The sequence below is a fragment of the Myotis daubentonii genome, chromosome 3 (genome assembly GCF_963259705.1).
Source record: "Myotis daubentonii chromosome 3, mMyoDau2.1, whole genome shotgun sequence".
Lineage (NCBI taxonomy): Eukaryota > Metazoa > Chordata > Mammalia > Chiroptera > Vespertilionidae > Myotis > Myotis daubentonii.
Genome location: NC_081842.1, coordinates 150,243,793 through 150,266,870, shown reverse-complemented (window position 1 = coordinate 150,266,870; position 23,078 = coordinate 150,243,793). Strand labels below are relative to the sequence as shown.

Below are 23,078 nucleotides of genomic sequence, written 5' to 3'. Positions count from 1 at the left end.
TCCCGACCACCTGGGCCCCCGCCCGAGACCGAGGGGGCGGGGGGAGCCGCGTCGGTGCCCCGAGGGCGGTGTCCTGGGACCCGAGGGGGCAAGGGCGGGCAGGAAGGGCGCCGGCCCCTTTCACCCGCTTCCCGCGCGTCCGCGTGGGCTTAGCAGCAGCAAGTGGTAACTAGCGACTCGCCAATGCGCCCCAGCCAGCCCCTCCCGTCCACAGGGGCGACCCCACCCGCCGGGACAGCGTGCGTCCTCGGGGGACACCGTCTCCCCGGCTCGTGCCAGCCCTGGGCCCAGGCCGGGCCTGTGGCCACACTACGGCCGGGCTGGCCGGCAGGCGTCGGGCGCAGGGCAGCAGCGGTCGCGCCTCCGGGGCCAGGTCCGGCCTCCCCCACGGACGGCTCTGGGCGCTGGGGCCGCGGCCACGTGCCGCCCGGGTCCAAGGGCCGGCCGGCGTGGAAGGCGCCTAAACCCAAATTCTGAACGTCCAGATGGGACAGGATCGCACCCCTCTGGGTGCACCCGTCGGCTTCTCAAAACACCTGGCAAGTCCCTCGAGGTCTGTTGGTGTGGGGGAGGGGAATTCAGGAAGCAGGAACCTGAAGTCTTCGGGCAAAAGCCCGCAGAGAGAAGGTGGGAGAGGCCGGGATCTGAGAGCGACTCCCTGAAAGCCGCGCCCAAGGTGACTGGCTCCAAGACTGTTATGAAAGAGGACTAGCAGAAGCGCTGCCCAGAAATGCAAATGTCCCGGCCTCAGTGGTGCCTGGAGTAGTCCCTTGGCCGAGAGGAAAACTAATTTTGCTTCCTTCCTCTTCCCTCTCCCCCCAAGGGGAAAACTCATTGTTGTCTCCAGATCTTAACCCAGTTGTTCTGACCTCAAATTAAAATCACATCTCTTTTCAGTGCCCAGAAACAAGGGTGCTTGTAGAAATTCTGACCGGAAATTCCGTTCTTTAGAATGAGGCTATTAACTATACAAGTTGATTTTCTGCTATTTCCTTCAGAAACAAGATGAAAATCCTCAATAAAAGCCAGGGATGACCAAAGTATTACTACTATGCTGTTTAGAGTGAGGAGAAACAAAAAAAGAAATTTCAATTCCCCCCAAATTTTTCATTTTTTGATCATTTTAAACACCTTTGCATTTTTAAGATCCAGGTGGCATTTTATTGGTAATTTAACTTCAGGATTGGTTCTAAAATGTTAAAGTTCATTTGATCTTAACTATCAATTGAGCTTATTTCCTTTAATCAAAAGAGCCATTTCCTTCAGCTTATTTAAAAAAAAAAACAAAACTGAATTTCTTTCCAAGACACCAAGCTGCCTGTTTCACCCCTGTGTCGTTAAGAGGCACCTAAAAAACAAATGCTATAACATACTTATGCACATTATGATCATGAGACAGTATATGCAAATTAACACTTTATTAAATTATCTGTTTTCAAATATCTGAGTTTAGGTTCAATATTTTCCTCTAAGATGGGAGGACATTTTGTTTCCATAAAACTGGATAACAAAGAATATTGTTATACATAGCTATCTAATAGTTTATCTGGAATTAAGTCCATTATCAGTGAAATAAGCCCAGTGAAATTGATGTGGTTGCTTGGTGGAAGTAAGACTGTAGAGGGAAAGAGACAGCATTGTGAATACAGGTAGTTTTAACCCTGAACACAGTGTGTTTGTTTTTAAAATTTTCAATCTTTATCCTATAGTTGCCAAGACTTCCATCTCCGCTATGGATGTAGATATGTATCCTGGGTCTATGGTTTTGAAGCAGCAACAGACTATGTGCTGCAAATGACTCCAATCTAGGGTTTAGGAAACCCTTGGATACATGCAGTTCTATGGTTCAGAGCCTCAGCCAACAGGAGCCCCAAAGGCGAGCTCTGCAGATGTCTTCCACGCTGGTGTGGACAGCAATGTTTCTGACAGAAGCTTCAGTGTCAGACAGGGCCCTGGGGAGAACAGAAGTGTGGAGTGGGAAACGTCCCAACTGTAGTAGCAACAGCCTTGCCATCCTGGACAGGGAAGGAGCAAACGTCACAGATTTATTCCTTCTACACAAAATCAGTTCACGAGTTTCTCACTTCCTTTCATTTTTATGAACACACACACACACACACACACACACACACACACACACACAGAAACTCGATGCAAAATGGGTTCCAAAGTAAAATACATAGATATCTGGAAGTTCAATTATTTGAACTGAGTGCAAATCATCTTTCATACATAACACATGCCAGAATTTCCTTGTGGCAAGCAAATTCATTGAAGACTGCAATCTGCAGTGTATCATAACACAGCATAGAAACCACAAGTATAACTTTCCTTTCTTTTAGTCTAAATTGCAATACTATAATCTAGTTTCAGACTAGGCAAAGTGTGATCTACTTGTTAATGTTACATGGTCTATGTCTGCCTACATGCAATCCAGCCTGTAAGATTATGTTTTTAAAATTAAGAGGAAATTTAAAAAAAAATATTTGTATTGATTTCAGAAAGGATGGGAGAGGGAGAGAGATAGAAACATCAATGATGAGAGAGAACCATTAATTGGCTGCCTCCTGCATGCCCCCTACTGGGGAATGAACCCACAACCTGGATGTGTGCTCTTGACCAGAATCCTGGGACCCTTCAGTCCGCAGGCTGACGCTCTATCCACTGTGCCAAACCAGCAAGGGCAAGAGGAAATTTTAAAAGAAAATTGTTTGAGAGTGGCTCTCCCATCTTCTTCTGGCCATAGTCCTGGGATGAGTTATTTTTCTACTGCACTGTCAGTTATTTCCAAGTCTCACTGGGGCCAGAAATTAACATAAGTTAGGTCTAACATGCCAACAGAGACTTTCTGCTTGGGACTGGCCTGATGACCGTATTTCCCACTTTGAAACAGTCATACACTCCTGCTGCAGTGAGAGCAGTAGGAGTCTGGAGAGAGCAAAAAATTCTGTGTGTGTGTGAGAGGGTAAGATATACAGAAAAGTCAAAGCTTTCCTCCATTACTCCAAGGAGGAAAAAAGTCAATAACAATACATACAGTAAAGAATAAAGCACCAGCTTAACAATTAACCTACTAACTGGCCCTTTTCTCAGTGTTTAGTGAGAACCACTCCTCCCCATCTCCTTCTCAATTCTTGACTTGTAGAAATGGGTCTAAGTTGCTCTGCACTCATTTTCTGGAGCTCAAAGGCTGAAGCATTCTTCACATTCAGGTGTCCTGAAACTAACGTCAGTCCTTTGTGGAACAGGGGGCTGGTTCTCTTCTAACTCTGGAAAGAAAAAAGAAAAGTGCCATGGACACAGACAATAGGGTGGTGAAGGCCTGGGACGGGGGGTGGGGGGGAGAGGGTGGTCTTGGGTGCTGAATGTGGAGAATACATGCGTGGGTGCATATGTGGAGGTGGGACTGTGGTCAGGGCCTGATTGTATCCACAGACTGTAACCTATACAGATGGGACTAGATCACTAAGAACACTCCTGGGGTTTTCTGGTGGGTCTTGGCTATGTCCAGATGCCTTTTGCATGGCTTTGGAATTTCACATAAAGACCCATACTTTGCTCCACCGTCTGAAGTCACCCTTTTCTATGGAAGAAAATAAATCTCCAACAGAGGAAGCCAACTTTTATTTAAAGTACATGAACAATCCCCATCTCCTTGTAGACCTGAAGAGGATTCAGAAAGTTGGCATTTTCCTCCTTTCTGAACACACCACCATCAATTTACTCAGGGTTCTGCAATAAGGGTGGGCAAATAGCAGGTAAAATACAGGGAAAGGAAATACAACCTTAAAACGGAAGAGCACAAGTAAGTATTATTCTACCCTCTCCTTATCCTGCTCCTCCCCTACTCTGCCTCAGAGAATAAGCCACCAGAGTCCCCGAGAACACTCCGAGTTTCTGCTCTTAAACGGCTCCTTTTCCAAGGAGGAACAAGGTCTGTTTCTGATCTGGGGCCTTAGACGCTCTGTTATTGCAACTTAATTTTGCTGGAGCTTCTTTTCAAAGATTATTTGGAATGAATTGTTTCTTTTGTTTACTATCTAACAAACGACCTCTGCTAATCTTATATTTTATCTCCCTAACATATGGAAAAGCTATTTATTCTAGCCAATCACAATAAAGTAAAGAAAACCCCATTTTATGGAAAAATATATATCACTAGTCTGTTGATCATTAAAGATATGATTACCAGTGAAAACCCTCCGAAGGTGGCACATTTATGCTTCTAGGAACAGATGGGGACACGCATTTTCCTTGCAAATACTTTTGAAATTGCTCTACTGGTAGCAGTATAAAAATGATATACAGATGCCAGGGCCGGCATGGCCAGGATGAGTGCGCCAGATTTACACAGTAAAGCCTTCACACGCGGGCTGTCAGTTTTGATTGATCTCTACTATACCTCAGGAACTTGTTGACTAGGTAGGGAAACAGTGCAAATAATTCACTGCAGCAAGTCAGATAATTCACACAACCAATCGGTCTGCTTCACTTTCTGGCTGTGACATATGAGCCTTCCCTACAAAGATGCATCATTTTCCAGCTTGAGCAATATTCAATGTCAGGAAAGGAAAGGTATTAAAGCCACACAAAAGGAGGCAGTCTAACGCAGGACCAGAAGTTGTTTTGGTAATGGAGGCCAGATCATGCTCTACTCTAAGTCCTACCAGTGCGTTCAGGCTCAATTGTCATTATCATATTGATTAAAAAAAAAAAAAGTTCATCATAGTGCAATTTTAGGTTTAACGCCAACGGATCGGGAAAGAGCAAAGAATTATCCCACAAAAGCACAACATTCTTACCGCAGGGACGTTTCCCTGTTCCAGTTCATTGATGGAGTTGATTAAGTTTAAATGAAGCAGACACTGGATAAAAGTAAGGGCATTGACCACTGGGCACCGCGATCCGTGCTTGAAAGGACCTGATACATGCAGAAAAGCAAGATTTGCTAAATGCTCTAATCTTCAATCAAATCTTACATCAATACAGACAAAGTTTGGTAATGAGAGATTCAATGAAGCATGTGGGAGAAAGAATTAATCCTCTTGGTCTAAACTGGCTTCAACTTTGAAGCTTGCTCCGAAGGAAAGACAGTTATCTAAATGCTAAATAAGAAACTTATTGTACTTTTCATGGCATGCTAATCTTTTGTCTATTTCATCTCTATTATGTGTATGCTCCTAGATTGCAGTTGTCGTGGTGATTATATCAAGCCACGCTTGGGGACCGTGGTGAGAAGCCAGGCATGGAGGTGGAAAAGACCCCCACACAATCCACAGTACCAAATTAAGTAAATAAATAAGTAGAGGGGGAGGAGAAGTAGGCAGGCTCCAGACACCTCTGGGGGCTCCTTCCAGCCAGGTTCTGGCCTTCCCCCATTTCAGGGCCAAGGATGGTTGGGTTTTCCTGTCTTTCCAGTCACGGTCCCTCAGCCTGGCCAGCAGGGAGCAGTGTTTGGTAATGGTAGTGGGGAGGGGGTCAGGCATCCTTCCTATCTCAAACACCTTTCCCCATAAAGGTTCCTAGCTTTTAGTCCCTAGACTGGTCCCTCTCCTCACTGCGTCCACTTCCCCCAAGCGCTGTAAACAAATGGGTGGAAAGAACCACTGAAGAGGGAAGGGAGAGACACAAGGGCTCTGACACTGGTGGTCAGCCCTCCAGACTGTGCCCTGAGGGTGGGAAGCTGAGTTGTAAGAACCTGACTGCCAGAGAGGAATGCAAACTTAGAGCGGCCCAGGCAGCCCAGGCGGGAGGTGGAAACTACAGGGTCCCTGGGGGCCCTGGTGACCAAGGTGACCCTGGGCCCTTTATGTGTTTTCAAAAGTTGCCAAATTAAGACGGGATTATAACTGCTCAAGTCCTTGTCAGAGCTGAAAGGTTGGGAGCCTCAAATATGCCCTGGCAGTGTTGATGAAAAGCTTAAAAAGTAATAAAAGGGAGAAAAGAGCAAGGAAAGTAACATATATAACTCTTATTAAAGAGAAGAGCCACGGAGAGATTGTGAACTTGAATCACTGTTTGAACTTTAATTTGTTCATTAACAGGATTTGCCCCTCACTGTGAATGTTATTACTTCCTTTTGCCGCTCAGCAACAACTCTGGGCATAATGAAAAAGTCTGGCAAAAAGTTAAATGCCTGGTAATTAATTCATTTAATTGAAAAAAGGAGGAAGAGAGAGGGTCCCACCGCAGGAGCTGAAAGCTGAGGGGCTGGAGGCGGGGGAGAAGGCTGAAATCTGCATTGAGGCCCTCTCCAAGGCCCAATGCCTGTCACCCATGGGAGAGGGGAGACTTTGTATCTGATGAGGCCCCTTCAGCAAAATTAATGCCAGCAGCATCCTAAAGACCCCCTGCCCAATTCACCTGCCCCTGGTCCAAACCCTCTGGCCAGCGTTTCAGCCAGGAGCTGCTTTGGACGATTAGTTAGGGTGGCATGGATACCAGAAATCCAAAAATAATATATATTCAGAAAATCTTTCATTCAGAAGTGGGTAGGTGTCTTTTGCTTTTTTCCCTTCCTTCCCTTAGAGCAGGTTTCTTCTGCAATCTTCTTTTTCCAGGCTGGAGTGAAAGGGAGTGTCAGGAGCCAGATATAATCTGCATCTTAATCAGCCTTATAATGTCATGCTTTCTCCCCTACTATCCCCACCCCAGCAGGTGATTTAAATAAACTCAGGAGACAAGAAATGAAACACACTCCTTGCCCCTGCTCAGCAGTGACAGGACTAAACCAGCTTGCTTTGCCTCTAACCTCACAGGGCCTGCCTTTTCCTTTGTCACTTATCTCCTTCCCGTGTTCATCAACCATCGTGCACATCCCTTTGCATGTGCACCCTCCTTCCAAGGGAAGCCATGCTTGGCCACAATTAACTGTTATGACTCCCAAGAGTTATTACCATGTTGCCCTTACAGCCAAATGAGAACACCAACATTCAGGAAATCAGTGGTAGGGTAGTTATCCTTTCCTGCTTAGTATGTGTAAGGCCTACCATTGAACAATAATAATAGGCACTTTTGATTTCCTTATGTGTGTTTGTTTGTTTGTTTTAACTGATTTGAAAGAAAGGAATGGAGAGAGAGAGAGAAACAGACAGAGAGAGAGAAATTGAGTTGCTGTTCCTCCCATTCATGCATTCATTGGTTGACTCCTGCATGTGCCCTGACTGAGGATCAAACCTGCAACCGTGGTAATGCTTTAATCAATTGAATTACCCGGCCAGGGCACATTTTTAAAACTGGTATCTATATAATCAGTGTGACTTTCTTTAGAATTACTATTATGTACCATGTATTCTCCCATTACAAAGCTACTATGGACAGAAAGAGAGAGAGAGAGAGAGAGAGAGAGAGAGAGAGAGAGAGAGAGAGAGAGAGAGAGAGAGAGAGAGAGGAGAGAATGAGAGACAATATAAATGAATTCCCTAGTATCCAAAACTATTTCCTAGGTTTGTGTTTTAATTAAATCCCTTCTAAGCCCTAGGGAAATAACAGAATTTTCTCATCCAAATCAAAATGTCACCAAATAAAGTTATCAAAATCACCATTTTGCTGACAGCATCCTCCCTATTTAACCCAATGCCACTTGGTATTACAATCTTAACCTCAAACTCCAGACAGCTATAAATGATCTGTGCTCATGTCTTCCTGAAAACCAATGACAGGCACACATCCATCTGCATCAACAGGAAGGGGAAAGGAGCTCATTTAAAAGTGCTATTTTAAAAGCTAGAGCAAGTTCTAGGGTTTGTTTAGCATTAAAGTGACTTCTCACCTTTTACAGTCCCTGGATATTGAGTGAGTTCTATTTTCCATAGTTGTGGATCTATATAGTATAGCCGTTTTACTCGGGACAACTGACACTAAATATTAGGGGTCTATGAAAAATCAAATCAAAACAAAACAAAGGTTCCTGCACACCACACTGCTGGGGCCTAAGCTCCTTTTATGAAACTTTAGAGACCTACCAGCCAGGTCTGGTAACCCTGCTACTATCCTAATCTAGATCCTTATCACCTTTCTAATGCTTGAGTAAATTTCTTCCTACCTCCAACACAGCCTTCAGAGTGCCTTGAGATTAACTATCATAAACCCCATTTTACTGGAAAGCCTTGAAAGCTCTGATAGCCTGTAACAGGTCCAACTCCTTAAATTACCTTTAAGCCTCCTCTCTACCCTGCCCATAACTGGCCATTTCCTGTTTGTTTTCCACTATTAGCCTACACAAGGCAAGACAGCTCTTCAGGCAGACAGCTCTCCCACTGTACACTGAAAACACCATATGCGTTATCTTCATTTTATTGAACAGTTATGAGGTGCCAGGCAACATGTTAGGCATTATAAACATCTCATTTAAGTCCTTCAACTAGGTGAGATATGATTATATCAATTTTAAGACTGTAGAAACTGAGGCTAAAGAAGTCAAAGTAGGCATTCAACCAAGATCCCACAGAAGAGATAGGATAGGATTCTCATGCTTATCTATCTGCTTCAAATGCTGGTTTACTTCCACTCTGGCATACTCCCACCCTTTCTGTCTTGTATGTTCCCATCACTCCTTCTCTTTGCCATCTGGATGCCTTCTCCATTCCACTATACATATATGAATCCCACCCAGTTTGAGAATCCCAGAGAGAAATTCACAAGCCTATCTTGAAACCTTTCACCATCATCCTAGTCCTTGGCAGAATGCTGAACTCTTCATTATCTACAGCACGGACTTTTGGCACTCCCATTCTCTGTCATGTACAGTCATGTCAGGTTTTTCTTTTGTTTGTTTGTGTGTTTGTTTGATTCAGTCCCTTTCAACTACACCATAAGTTTCTTGAAGATAGGAATTTTCCTTCTATTTCTTTATATTCCTCTCTCACCCTCCCAGCCTAATAATATAGCTCCCTTTGGTGAGCATACACCTCACGCACTCTGTTACTATTGTCATTTTGCAAGTTAAGAAACTGTGGTTCAGAGAGAAAAAGAAACATGCCCAAGCCAATCAACGAGTAAAGTAGCAGATCTGATATCCAAACAGAGATTGTCTGAATCCAATGCCCCTTTCCTTAGCCAATACATTTTACTGGCTCAAATTCATTGTGCTGCACACAGTGTGAATTTATGAAGTGTTACTGTGTGGAGAATTCTCAACAAACCTCCAGAAAACACCCCTCGAATCCTGACTTTGAACAAAGGTCAGTGGTTTTACTCTTTAGTAGGGTAGATTCTGAAACTCAACAGAAGGAAGGATGAGCGTATACTGGGCCATAATATCCCAGGAAACCCCTCCCATGATCCCCTCCTCTCTAGGAGGCATGCCCATAGTGGGAGCCAGTGATGCTGTCTGTATCTGGTGTTTCTGTGAGATAGAGTAGCCAATGCCCTTTCCATAGCAGCCTCTATGCCTTTTAAATACACAGAGGAAAGTAAGAGAAAATGAAAGACACACGTGTCAATGTTTTTTAAATGGACTCCAGTCTCACTGTGTCTGCAGCAAAAATGGTTGCTGCTGTGGGAAGAATAGCAATTGCAAAAAATGTTCACAGCTGACCAATCAAACCAATATGTAGAACTCCAGCCAGCTTCCTGATCTCCTCTAAGATAGGTAAGTGGCAAGGGGATTCATAAATCTCTAAGAAAAGAAGAACTTCTGAGAATATGAGAATCAAGGCCTGGAAGTCTAACCAGTTTTGTCCACATGGAGATTGTCCCTTTATTGTGCTGAAGATCTGGACTTAATAGTATGAAGTGAGCTAGCAGGTTTCGTTTCATCCAACAGGTCTTTATGAATTTTTTTAATCTCTTGCAGTGGCATCAGAATACTTCTTATGAATCTGAGAAAGGAGAAGTAATGACTAATTATTCACTTGTGTCTAGTATACATGCTTAAACTAGCCTATTCTCTCACGTTCCCAAAGGGGGGTTCCATCCGCATTTATATTTATATCTGGACAGCTCGAGGACTATGGCTCTTACCTTCACCTATAAAATCTGGGTTGTGGCACACAAAATCCTTCACATGCACAGCACTTAATAAAATAAATCACTCCTTTTACTTCATCTCAAACAAGGCTCAAAACTACCCTTTGAAGTAGACCCACTGGGTGCTACTATTATATACATTTTGCCTATGAGGAAAACTGAAATTTGCCTCAAGTAACACAATTAGTAAATGGTGAATGTAGTCCCCTCTCCTGGTCCAGGATTCTTTCTACACATGATTCTTCCCAATTCTCAGGGCAAATTCCCCCCTTTTCTGCCGGGAGCCTGTCCATCCTTGCTGTTTCAAGGGACCTGGCATATATGGCATACTGTTCTTAATATGTTTGCTCACCTTCTTGGCACTATGTGTTTTAACCAAGGTCTCCTCTCTGAGAAAGGTTGTTTCCCCAGGTAGGGATTTTCCCCTGAAGTTAGGGAGGGAATAAAACCTCTTAACTAAGTGCCAGGCGGGTAATTAATCACTTTAACTACGAACAATCATGCTTAAGCTACATAATCTTTACTCCCTGGAATGGAGATAAGAAACGCCCTAACCTTTGGAATAGAGATTGATAGGATTGGAATCAACTGGTATAAATACAGATGTAACAAGACAGAACTTAGAAGACAGAACCTACACAGAACCTAGAGACAGAAGAACTTTGCTGGAGAGAACATGGCAAAAGATCCTGGACAGAAACTGGCAACAGAACCTAGAGACAGAACCTAGCGAGAGAACCTGGCTGAAGAACCTAGAGACAGAACCTGGCTACAGAACCTGGATAGAACATGGCAAGAGAACCTTACTAGGACCTGGTGACTGAACCTGGCTGGAGAACCTAGCAAGGGAACATGGCTACAGAACCTGGCTGGAGAACCTGGAGAACCTGGCTGGAGAATCTAGCAAGAGAACATGGACACAGAACCTGGCTGGAGATCCTAACCAGAACTTGGCTGGAGATCCTGGCTAGGCTGCTGATCAACTGAACGCTGTCTCCGTGTCATTCCTTCTTCGCCGACTCCGTCCACACCTTTGGGGACCCCTGGACCTGCTGGGGTTGGACCCCAGCACTTTTCTAAAGTCTGGATTCACAAGTTAATTTTATAAACTGAAAACCAGGAACCTTTCAATCTGAAAGAAATGGGCTTTAAGCTACACTAATCCAACTTCTATTACAATTTACTGGGCCATGCTAAGAATCTTCCACCCTAATCCTGAAGCTATAAACACTATATACAAAATTTAACAGATTCAAGTTAAGAAATGTTTGGATGGTTCTTACGTCTATAGAAGATGAGCAGGCATGATGGTTAGGCTATCTGGTTCCAAAGAAAGGCCAGCATCACTGTCACTTGTTTTTCTACAATTGTCATTATTTATTGAGGTTTGCTGGGTACCTGATTCTCTCTTGTACTTGTCACATAAAATGTTGGAGCTGTTTTGTCTACCTAACAGACAAACAGTTGAGGGTATTTCCCTAGAAAAGATCTGGAATTGGATCTGTCCACCTTGTTCCCTGACCCTTTAGTTAGATGTGTGAACCTGCTATCTAGGGCCCAGCAGGTTCCCTTTCCTAATTTCTGGGCAACAACCATGCTCATCAAAGCAGGCAGGATGTAAAGTTCCAGATCTTATAAATGGTTGTCATAAGGACATTCTTCTTCTTTTTTTGCCAATCCTCATCCAAGGATATTTTTCCATTAATTTTTAAAGAAAGTAGAAGGGAGGGAAGAAAGAGAGAGAAACATCAATGTAAGATGTTTCTGCACGCACCCCAACCAAGGCTGGGGCTTGAACCTGCAACCCAGGTACATGCCCTTGACCAGGAATCGAACTCATGACCCTTTGGTGTGCAGTTTGACACTCTAACCACTGAACACACCAGCCATGGAAAGAATATTTTTTCTCTCTCAGCTCAAACTTGATTAATCTCCACCCAGTCTAACTCAGGTGAAAGACAGAAACATATTTATTGCTTTGTAACTGTTGCCCTATTTCTTTGCTGGCTGACCTTGCCTATATTAGGTGCATCAGCATTTGCAACATTCAGTTTAAGCAAGGTCTTTTCTCTTTATCTGCTGGTCTTGATCTCTCCTGATCATTATGGTCTGGATCCCGGCTAATCACTAATGATCCCGACCCTGTATCCTAACTAATAAAGAGGGAATATGCTAATTGACCCTCACGCCATCACAAAGATGGCAGTGCCCACCGCCAATAAGGAGGGAATATGCTAATTGACTGCCATGCCCTCAAAGATGGCAGCACCCACATCCAATAAGGAGGGAATATGCTAATTGACAGCCACACCCTCAAAGATGGCGGCACCCACAGCCACAAGATGGCTGGCAGGGGAGGGCAGTTGTGGGCAATCAGGCCAACAGGGGAGGGCAGTTAGAAGCGACCAGGGCAGCAGGGGAAGGCAGTTGGGGGTGACCGGGCAGGCAGGGGAAGGCAGTTGGGGGTGACCGGGCAGGCAGGGGAGGGCAGTTGAGGGCGATTGGGTCGGCAGGGGAGCAGTTAGGCTTCGATCGTGCTGGCAGGGGAGTGGTTAGGGGGTGATCAGGCCAGCAGACAGAAGCGGTTAGGGGCAATCAGGCAGGCAGGCAGGCGAGCGGTTGGGAGGCAGCAATCCTGGATTGTGAGAGGGGTCCCAGATTGTAGAGGGTGCAGGCTGGACTGAGGGGACCCCCCTCCCCAGTGCACGAATTTTGTGCACCAGGCCTCTACTATTATACTAAAGACTAGAGGCCCGGTGCACAAAAATTTGTGCACTCAGGGGGGTCCCTCAGGGGGGTCCCTCAGCCTGGTCTGTGCCCTCTCGCAGTCTGGGACCCCTCAGGGGATATCCACCTGCTGGCTTAGGGCCACTCACTGGGGGGATCGGGCCTAAGCTGGCAGTCAGACATCCCCCTTGCAGCCCGGGAGCTCCCGCCACCACCGCTGTGCTGGAAGCCATCAGCCTGGCTTGTGGCTGAGCAGAGTTCCCCCTGTGGAAGCGCACTGATCACCAGGGGCAGCTCCAGCATTGAGCGTCTGCCCCCTGGTGGTCAGCATGTGTCATAGTGACCACTCATTCCCAGTCATTCTGCTGTTAGGGTCAATTTGCATATTATCCTTTTATTATATAGGATAGAGGCCTGGTGCACAGGTGGGGGCTGGCTGGTTTTCCCCGAAGGGTGTCCCGGATCAGGGTGGGGGTCCTGCTGGGGTTCCTGGCCAGCCTGGGTGAGGGGCTGAGGGACGTTTTCAGACTGGCCACACCCCCTTCAGGGTGGGGGTCCCCACTGGGGTGCCTGGCCAGCCTGGGGAGGGGCTGAGGGCCGTTTTCAGGCTGGCCACGCCCCCTGGCGACCCAAGCTCCCAGCCTCTCTTTTTTTTTTCTGGGATTTATTTTCTATAATTGAAACTTTGTAGCTGGCCAGGGCAGGTGGGAAGCTTGGGTTACTCCATCGCTGGGGGCAACCCAAGCCTCCTGCTCGCTCCAGCTCCCTGGCTGCAGCCAACTTAGTTGGGTTAATCTGCATACTCACTCCTGATTGGCTGGTGGGCATGACTTGTGCGCGTGGCTTGAGCATAGTGGAGGGATAGTTAATTTGCATGTTTCTCTTTTATTATATAGGATATTAGATCTGAACTCTTAGAAAGTTTCCTATTCGGCTAATTACATTCTATCTGCTTTTCTTGGTTCTCCATGTAGTCTTAGTTGGAGTTGAATTATTTCCTCAGATCTTATTATTATTTTTAAATATGTATTTTTTTATTTCAGAGGAAGGGAGAGAGATAGAGACATCAATGATGAAACAGAATCATTGATTGGCTGCCTCCTACACGCCCCCTACTGGGGATGGAGCCTACAACCCAGGCTTATGCCCTGACCTGGAATCAACCATGACCTCCTGGTTCTTAGATTAACGCTCAACCACTGAGCCATACCTATTTCCTCAGATTTTAAATTGTTTGCTGGTGGTTTCTGGGAAGCTCTTGTAAACTCTTCCCTCAGATGAATTCAACTAATTATGATTCAAAAGCCTCATGACCTACTTTTCTCCCTCTCCCACTCTCTCTTTTCCTTGAGTGTCTTTCTATCTCCTCTCCCATATTCTAGTCTTGAATATAATAAAGAGTTTAAACTCAGTTGATGAGGAATTTCATGATTCTGTGTTTTGTACAGTAGATAGCATATTACTAACTTAAAGCAGTACACAGTGGTTCTACTACATATGTACTTTAGGGTCTATATTCACAACCAACTACTAAAATGACAAATGTTTTATCCCACAAGTTAGACTTCATCTACCGTCTAAGGATTACTGAGATTTTTGGTAATGGCCAATGCCTTGCTCACTAAATAAAATACAGGTTAAGTCATTTCTTAATTGAGTATGATTCTCTTATATTTCAAAGAATGTGGAGCACTAAGTCTATAGAACTATATAGGACAATCCTGATTTTAGCCCATTATATCTTGAATTTCTCCTACCCACTTCCATATTTAGAACTTAGCTTGTAATCATAGTAGCAAAAGTGAACTCTCATAAAATCCAGATTAATAAAATTCTTGACAATATAACTTTCTAAAGTACTGTCTCTATACTGCATACCAATGTACTATACATATATATGATGGTTAAGTAGTAATTCATTGACAATCAAAGAATGTATAACTCCAAATGAGTACTTTTCTTAAAGCTATCCATTGGCAGCTTTATTCCAATGGCACTGCCATCATTCAAACTATGTTTGTATAATGACTTTAGAACCAGTTTAAAAGTTACTCAAGAAAGTCATCTAATGTCTTTCTGATTGTTTTGACCCCAATTATATTACCATGCCTTGATGACCCACCTTACTCTTCATGGGACTGAAGGTCTTCAAAGGAAGACAACTTACCATCTACAAAGCTTTTTAACAAGATGTGCTGTGGGTTCTGAAAACAGTACCCAAAGAACAGCTCCAAAACAGGCTTGAGCAATGGCAGTAATGGAAGCATCATGCAATAAGTGACAGCCTTCCAAGATGGCAAGGGGGATAAGGATACACTGAAATGTACGGGTAAGTTCTGGTATAGTTGCTAAAACACAGTTGTTAAAATGTGTATGTTCTGTTATAGTTGACTGTTAGTCATAGTTATAGCACGATTACATAGTTTCAGCCCTACAGCACATTATGAATGTTAAGGATAAAATTATTCTTAACATCTTGGCTTCTATTATCATACTTCACAAAATTTTACATTCTTTAGGTGCATTTTACAGATTTCACACAAAAATGTCTTTATTCAAGGACCTTGGCATTGTTGTGAATGACTTCAAGCATTATCCAAGAAAAATTAAAACTACAAATAATTGGGATAAACACATGGTATATGTTTTTCTATTTTAGTTAAAACAATGAATTTTAACCAGGTGAATTTGTGGCTACTTGGGATGTGTTTTGTTTGCTTGCCTTAATTGCAGGCAATTATTACTTCAGGTTGTATGTGTGTGGGTGGATGGGTTGGAGAATATGTGGTTTTTATTTTACCTAAAAATATAGTGCTTTCATTCACATAAAACCAGAGTCCAGCATACCATATTAAGAGTTAAACCTTTTTATGAAAACTTTACATTCTAACATAATTAAAAGAATGTTGCTAATCTCTTCAGTCATGCAAGTCCTTCAAAACTTCTGTTTTAAAATTTTTAAGGGAAAAAACACAGCACTGTGAATAGGGCACAGTGTGGAGAAAACTTTCTGATTTCTAATTTATTTTCTTCCCTTGACTTACTACTTGAGAGTAGCCAAATAACTTTCCATTTGTATAAATGAAATGCGCAGTTTTTAACTCTTTCATACTCCTCCTCCTTGAGTTTTTTGGAGCTAGAGGATATACATGTTTTAGTTACATTTTAACAATGATTTATTAAATGCCTATAGGGATCATGTTCAATGTCACAGGGAAGTGGAGGGCCCATAGTAGGTACGGAATAACTTACTAATAAATGAAGAAAAAAAAACCATATCAAGGGTCAACACATTCAGAGTCCGCTGTAAAACTAACAGGAGTTGGTCTATGTAAATCAAACTTCTTATATAATACCAAGTTTAAAGCATTTGCTTAGATTTGGATTACTTTAGATTGCAGAATTCATTCATTAGGGCCCTAGCCATACTTTGAAACCTAATCATTTGTTTCAAGTGATTCTTGATATAATTAGTCTTTAATACCCATGAGTAAGTAGTAGTCATTAAGAGTGGAGTTTTACAGAAAATTCACCTGACTTCCATTCCTGAGATAAATTGATCATTTTATACATTCAACACTTGTGCTAAAAGCATATATGGTCTCTCATTTAAACCAGCAGATGACTTATCTTTCGCAATAGAGGTATAAACATCTCTAGTTTCCTCACTTTTTCAATTAGTCCAGTTTCAGAAGATGTTTGGTTTCATGGATAGAACTCTCCCACTGACTTATGATGGACTACGGCGCGGGTCACATAACATTTCTGCTCCTGGGTTTAGGTGAAAGAACAGGAATAAAACAAAGCCCTCCTGCGTCCTACGGGGTGAAGCTTCAGTGAGTACTGGCAAATGCCTGCACTGTGATAAATGCTACTCCCTCTTTCAGCGTTTTGACAGATGTCAACCAATCGCAAAATATCTTTTGGTGTGTGGATTAAAAGCGCTCCTTACTGGCGGCTCAGATGTTTCCTTGTAAGACAGCGCGTCCGGAAGGGGCTTACGCATCACCCGCCTCCAGGACGCACGGGCATCACACCTCCTAGCGGCTCGGCGTGAGGGTCGCCGTCAGAATCGCCCGCAGGAAACCTCGCGCCCCGGTCTGCACAGGGCGTTGGGGTGACCGAGGGCCGGAAGCTACGGACGCGCGGGGCCGACGGCCAGCGCCGGGAGGAGGGTGTGCTGTGCGCGAGCCGGGCCTCCGCCCCCCTTTGCTCCCATTTCCGAGGAGAAGAGTGAAAGTTCGGGGGAGGGGAGATCTCGTGGACAAGATGGGGAGCCAGATAGGCAAGTCCCCGCGACAAAAGTAGGAAAAAAATTATGTATTTTTTCAAATTCGAATCCCACCCAGGAATAGGCTTGGGGTCTCTCTCCCCATGAGCACCGCGCAGCAGCACACACTTTGCCGGGACATGACAGCGAGGCGAGAGGCTGGAGGGCGCGCGGGTCCCCCTGCGGGCTGAGGGGTGCGGCAGGGCCGGGGGCACTGGCTCCCCGCTCGCTCGGGGCGTCCCGCCCGGCCCCGCTCTCAGGCCGCCGCACCCCCCGCGGCCCTCAGCGCGGGACCCGCCGCCCGCCTCTCCTCGCCCTCCCGGGGCCGGCGGTGGGCACGGCTGTGCCGGGGCTGAGTCCACCAGCCTCCTCCCCACTCGCGGCGTGAGAACCCGCGCTCCCCGAGCCGCGGGCCCCCACTGCACACAAACCCCATCGGGGCCGCGGGGCCTCCACGCCTCGCCTCCCCCGCTCCGCTCCCGGGGCTTCGAGAGCCGCCGTCGCCGCCGCGCTCCCGCGGGGAAGCCCCGCCGAGCAGCCTCCAGCGCGAGCTGAGACCCCGCGCGCGCGAGCACCCGCCCCCAGCAGGGCCCGGCGCCGGGGAGACTCTCACCTCGGATGTACGGGCGCTGCCACCTGCGGGAGGAGGAGGGCGGGCGGGGAAACGCACACTGGGCCGCCCAGCCCGGACCTCGCAGCGAAGGACGCGCCGGGGAGTGGAGCCCAGCGGGGAGCGTCCCCCGCCGCCTCCTCGGAAGGGAGGCCTCTACCGTCCGGCCGCGGACCTGCAGCCCCGGGCGCTGCCGCCGGCCCCGCCCACCTGACCTGCCCTAACCCCGCCCCTTCCCACTGGCCCCGCCCCTTGCAGCCGGCCCCGCCCCCCGGCCTTCTTTTCTCCTCCGGCTTCCTCCCCTCCTCTCTGCCCGCCGGGTGCAATCGCCTCTCCGGGAGACCAGCGCGCGCGGGGAGGAGATCTTTCCACCAGAATGAGCTGTGATATCCTTTTGATGGCTATAATTTATTCCAAATCGTCCCTGGACTGAAACGATCAATTAGCAGCCCGAAACGCGCTGCGAAGTAAATTGTCACACTCTCTATTACAGAATGGTTATCATATATTTATAAGGTGTGTTTTCTGCATTCAGAACCAACAAGGTGTTGAGTGATCAGTCAGGAACGCACTTCTTCAGAAAGAGCGGGAGAGAAGCTACAGCATTGTGTGCCAGGGGAGAAAGTCCCCATGACAGCTGTTGCCTTCCCTCCCTCCGGCCAAGGGTGATGTTTCCAGCTCTGCAATGACCGTCTTGGCCACGCGTGTGACCCCACGAGCAGCGAGCAGCGTACCTGTGAACGACAGGGGACACCAGTATGAGCCCCAAGAGGAGAGATTTATTGTGTAAATACAGATCAGGCGTAAGGATCACTCACTGTTTTCATTCCCATCCTGGAGAATAATATCATACTGATTCTAAGCTTCTAGCAAAAGGTTTGCATCCTATACTTACTCTTGAGTTTCTTTTCTCCTTGGGTCTCAGGGTGTTGCCCTCCTCTCTCTGTTATTTAGGTGTTATGTACTGTAAGGATTATGCCAGGGTGATACCAAGTTTACCCACGGAGAGAATTGTGCATTCTGAATTGGAATCTCTGCCAGATGCTTTTATCTTTCATAAATGAGATAGCACAAAGTTCTGAGAAAGTCATAAGAAATTCTCTCAGTCTGGTAGGCTGTCTTGACTGGACCAAGCTATGGAGACACTGCTATTTTCCTTATAGTTATCCTCAATGGTCATGAATATACATCCAGAACTCCTGAGTTTCCCCTAACAAACTAGCATCACATTGTCATCCAGTAGCCACCTATAAATCATTTTTAGATTGGTTCTTGTTTGTATCCAGTTAATATTCCTTTTGCCTGAAAAATATAGCTCTGGAGCCCAGCCTACTGATTACTGAATCTGAGAAAAGTTTAGCAGCTAGAAGTATACCTCTGTGGGCAATAAAGTGGTATTTGCTGAGAGTGAGTCACAAGGTATGTGTGTGTGTTGGGGGGTGTAGGATGCAGAGTTTACACCACAACTTCTTAGACTTGCTACTCCCATGATTTCTGCACAGCAGGGCTTACCTGCAAGAATGAAGAGGAAGGAAATTGGTGGGGTATTTGAGTTTGGGGGGTAGCTATTGACATTGGGCCTGCTGCAGCATACATGGGCACCATGTCCTCAGAAAGCAAAGGGGTTCTGGACGTTTGCCTTGTTGGAGTATATCAGTGTAGCCAAGAGCCAGAACCAGCACCTTCAAACTGTACTTCTAACATTATTTGCTTAATTTGCATTTAATAGACAGCATTTATTGAGCATTTCATGCCAGGCACTGTACTTTAAATTATATGCATCACTTTATTTAATCCCATCAGCATTCCTATGGGGAAGGTTCTTCATTTTACCAATAAGAAAGCTGAGATTTGGCAAGATTAATTAATTTAACAAAGGTCACACTCCTAGTAAGTGATTATTTCAAACCCAGGTGATTCTCAATGCCCATGCTCTTCACCCCAATAACATAATATTTCAAAATTTAAGATTTTTCACCAAAAAAGACTTCAGTAGAGCTGATGCTACAATGAAAGTGGTCAACTCTAGGAAAATAATGAAAGAATAGCTGTTTTCAAAGGAAAGACGCTATAAATGCTTATACCCACACCGAGGGTAGATTACCTCTTCTACCCTTCCTACATCCTATGACTTCTTTTTTAGAGTTATTACCTGCCATCTGGTGTCTAGCCAAAGAGACTTACCCAAGGTCAGTGGTCGCTGCTAAGCTCTGAGGAAGGGGGTGGGGTAGATACAGCAGGCCTCACAGAAAGCACAGCACGCTGGGGAGGAACCTTAGTGAGAGCCAGAGTTGGCCAGAGGCCCTTGTCCCAGACCCCCAGCTCTGAGGATGAAATGTTGCTTCCTAATGGACTTTAAATTATCAACATCGCTAAACTCTCCCTTAATAGACTTGTAAAGATCTGCTTGCTACCTCTTTCCCCCTTCATGTAGAATTTGTAATCAAGAGCCCAGTTTTGTCATTTGGAAATACTAATTATCTAATCACACCATGCTGCATAACATACTTGTCTGCCCAATTAGCTAGGACAATTATTAAAATTCAGAGGCCTAATTATGTCTCAATTTAATGCTGGCAAACTTGCATACAGAACAGTAATTAAAATCCTCTCTTTCTCTCTGCCTTTAGGGCAGGGGATGATTGGGCCCTGTCAGGGGGTGTGCTGAACTAACCAGTGAAGCGTATTGTGCAACATGACCCTGCATTGTTAAGTGTGTCAACATATTAACCTGAATTCCCTCCAGCCCCCACATAATCACATTTGGTGGAGGAATAAAGGAGCTAAAACATGAAGCATTTTATTAAAAAAACATAAATTCTTTTTAATTAATGCTATGAGAGTTCTGATGAATTTCATGCTCCTAAGTGCTGGAAGACATAAGACTGGTTCATCTAATTACTAGCAAATTTGCTCTTGTTAAAACTACCTTTTTACTCATTTAAAGAAAATTGCTTTTTTGGGCATTGCAACAAGAAAAAAACAAAAGAAAAAGAAAAACCCTAGTAGTTGGCTTCCAGTAATAGAGTTGATTACCAGTTTTGTTTGATGATGGAACACAAGTGAAATCAAACCCAAGACTGGAGGCATTTAAAAAAAGGGGGGAGGGGGGCTAGACTTTAATACTTGAAAGATATTAATACAAGTGAAACATTAAAAATCATAATATTAAAACAAGTTACAAATATTTACCTTTGAGCTCTGAAGTTTGGTGTCTGAAATGAAGACAGCATGAGGAGGTCAGTGCACGCACTGACTCGAGGTGCCTTGGAAGTCCCTCAGCACCAGGGCCCGCAGTGTATGCCTTCTCCGCTGCCTCTCAGGCCTCTACAAACTAAGGAGGCCACATCACCCACTAAGACTTCAGAGCTGTCCTCCACATTTTGGCTTTCATTATGATGGAAAACATGATAGATTGTTCCTATATTCGCCTAAAGGAGAAAAACATTTAGCCTACCAGTGGTCGGCAAACTCATTAGTCAACAGAGCCAAATATCAACAGTACAACGATTGAAATTTCTTTTGAGAATCAATTTTTTTAAACTTAAACTATATAGGTAGGTACATTGTTATTAACTTAATTAGGGTCCTCCTAAGGGTTAGGAAGAGCCACACTCAAGGGGCCAAAGAGCTGCATGTGGCTCGCTAGCCGCAGTTTGCCGACCACAGGGCCCTAGACCAAAAATGCATTGTTCTGGAGACAGAAGGACTTCTTTCTGTTGCTCCCAAACTTCTTGCTGCCTGGATAGCTTCCAGAGATCAAGACACACACACACACACACACACACACACACACACACACACACACACTCATTTGCTTGAACAGAGCTCTCTTGTGGGAAGCCGCCTATTGTCTTCTCTAGCAGAGAGGTGTGGACAAGGAGCCTGGGATGCTGGTGGCCCTTGAGCCCTGGCAAAGGTCAGGGCTATGCACCCACTGTTCAGTGGAGACAATGGTACCTGAAGCAACTTCCCCACCAGATAGTCATGTAAATCCTTACTGATAAGATTGTCTGTTACTGGAAATTGCCTGCCTAAGGGCTCTGGGTGTATCCCACACTGAATAAAAGGGTGGCAAGGCCTGAGCACAAGCAGAGTGCTCCATCTTCTTGCGTTGGGCTCTCGCCTGGCCCCCCGATTTCCAAATTTTCATTTCTTGCCTCGTCTCTGTCATTTGCGTGCAGCCCCTCTTCAGAGCCGAACCCTGAACCACGCGGGATGTGGGACTTTCACACTCTCTCTCAACTGATCTCATTTTGAATCTCATGACAACCTGTAACCTAAGAGGTAAGGCAAGCGCATCTCCATTTTATTATTGTGGGGCAGTTAGGAGATTTGTCCAAACTCACCACTCTGTACCTCTTAATTATGTGCAGGGCAAGACTAGACCTCAGTTCCCCGCATAGCTGTAGGCGAGTCTGCAATGGGGGACTCATTGATTTAGTAAAATATCCAAGTTGATCTAGAAGTACAGATAATGTTATAAATAACGAGGCATCAGGAACAACCTATATACCAACACCGAAGGATCTCCTGTCCTTCCGTCAATACTTATTTACAACATGTTTGGTCACATTTGTTCATATTTGATGCCTTTTACTTCTTCTTTATGAGCTTATGTTCTCCAAGATATGTACAGTGACATCTGAGGTGGTGATAGTAAAATGGAATTCTCTCCTCCTGCTCCTCTGGGTACATTGTGGGATAGAAGATGATTTTAGGGACAGTTCTGGCTGGTGCATGCCCTCTTACTGACAAAGCGTTGACTACGGGATAGTCTCTACAGGAGATGGTTGGCTGGAGCCAGGACAGACCCTTAGGTACTTGTGCTATAAAAATGGGGGTTGCCCCCCCCCCCCCCGCCCGAGCCTCCCACCGAGTATGCCCTGTGTCTTGAAAATGGCCTTGCTCTGAGTCTCTTTGGATGGCAAAGTGAAGTGCAAATCTGTGTTCTGACTTGTTCCCGTGGCTGTCAGCATGTTTTCCTCTTGTCAGCAGCAATTGACTGGTCAGGCTCACCCCTGTACAGCAATTGTAACAGCTCATTGACAGACTAGTGACCCAGCTGGACCTGATAATGGAAAACTATTGATTTTTGTGGGCTCCACGAATCTACAATGAACAACCAATGTAATGTCATCAATTGTCTTGGACTCTGATAACCCAGGGGAGAAAAGTTTCAGGGATTGCTTGTATTTCCTGAACATAGTGTTTCAAAATCTCACTGAATACATGTAAGAAGAAGCTCATTTCTTTGGTATTTTCTTTAAATGAACCCTATTAGTTCATCAGAGCTTTAATGCCAAGCCTTGCATATGAAATAAAGTGGGGGTTAGCATTGCCTATTAGCCAAATTGGGGCCTAATATACCATTAGAAAAGATACTTGAGGAGAGGCACTTTGGCAAGAAAATGTTTAAAATGTTTATGTATTATAAAACAAGCGCCCCCAAACAAGAAGCCAATAACTTGATATTAAACCATCTATATTAGTTCTCAAAGA

The 23,078-nt window shown here is 45.1% G+C and overlaps 1 long non-coding RNA gene across 2 annotated transcripts; it reads right to left on the bottom strand.

Annotated features, from left to right (window-relative positions):
* Positions 1 to 1,403: 1,403 nt before the first annotated feature.
* Positions 1,404 to 17,718, bottom strand: LOC132230820 (uncharacterized). Of its 2 annotated transcripts, none has more exons than XR_009451940.1 (3): positions 17,580 to 17,718; positions 3,071 to 3,269; positions 1,404 to 2,015 (listed from the first exon to the last, which is right to left on the bottom strand). It is a non-coding gene; the product is annotated as an uncharacterized LOC132230820 (long non-coding RNA). The 2 variants fall into 2 exon arrangements; XR_009451939.1 differs by having other exon boundaries at positions 3,075 to 3,269.
* Between the last annotated feature and the right edge of the window lie 5,360 nt (positions 17,719 to 23,078).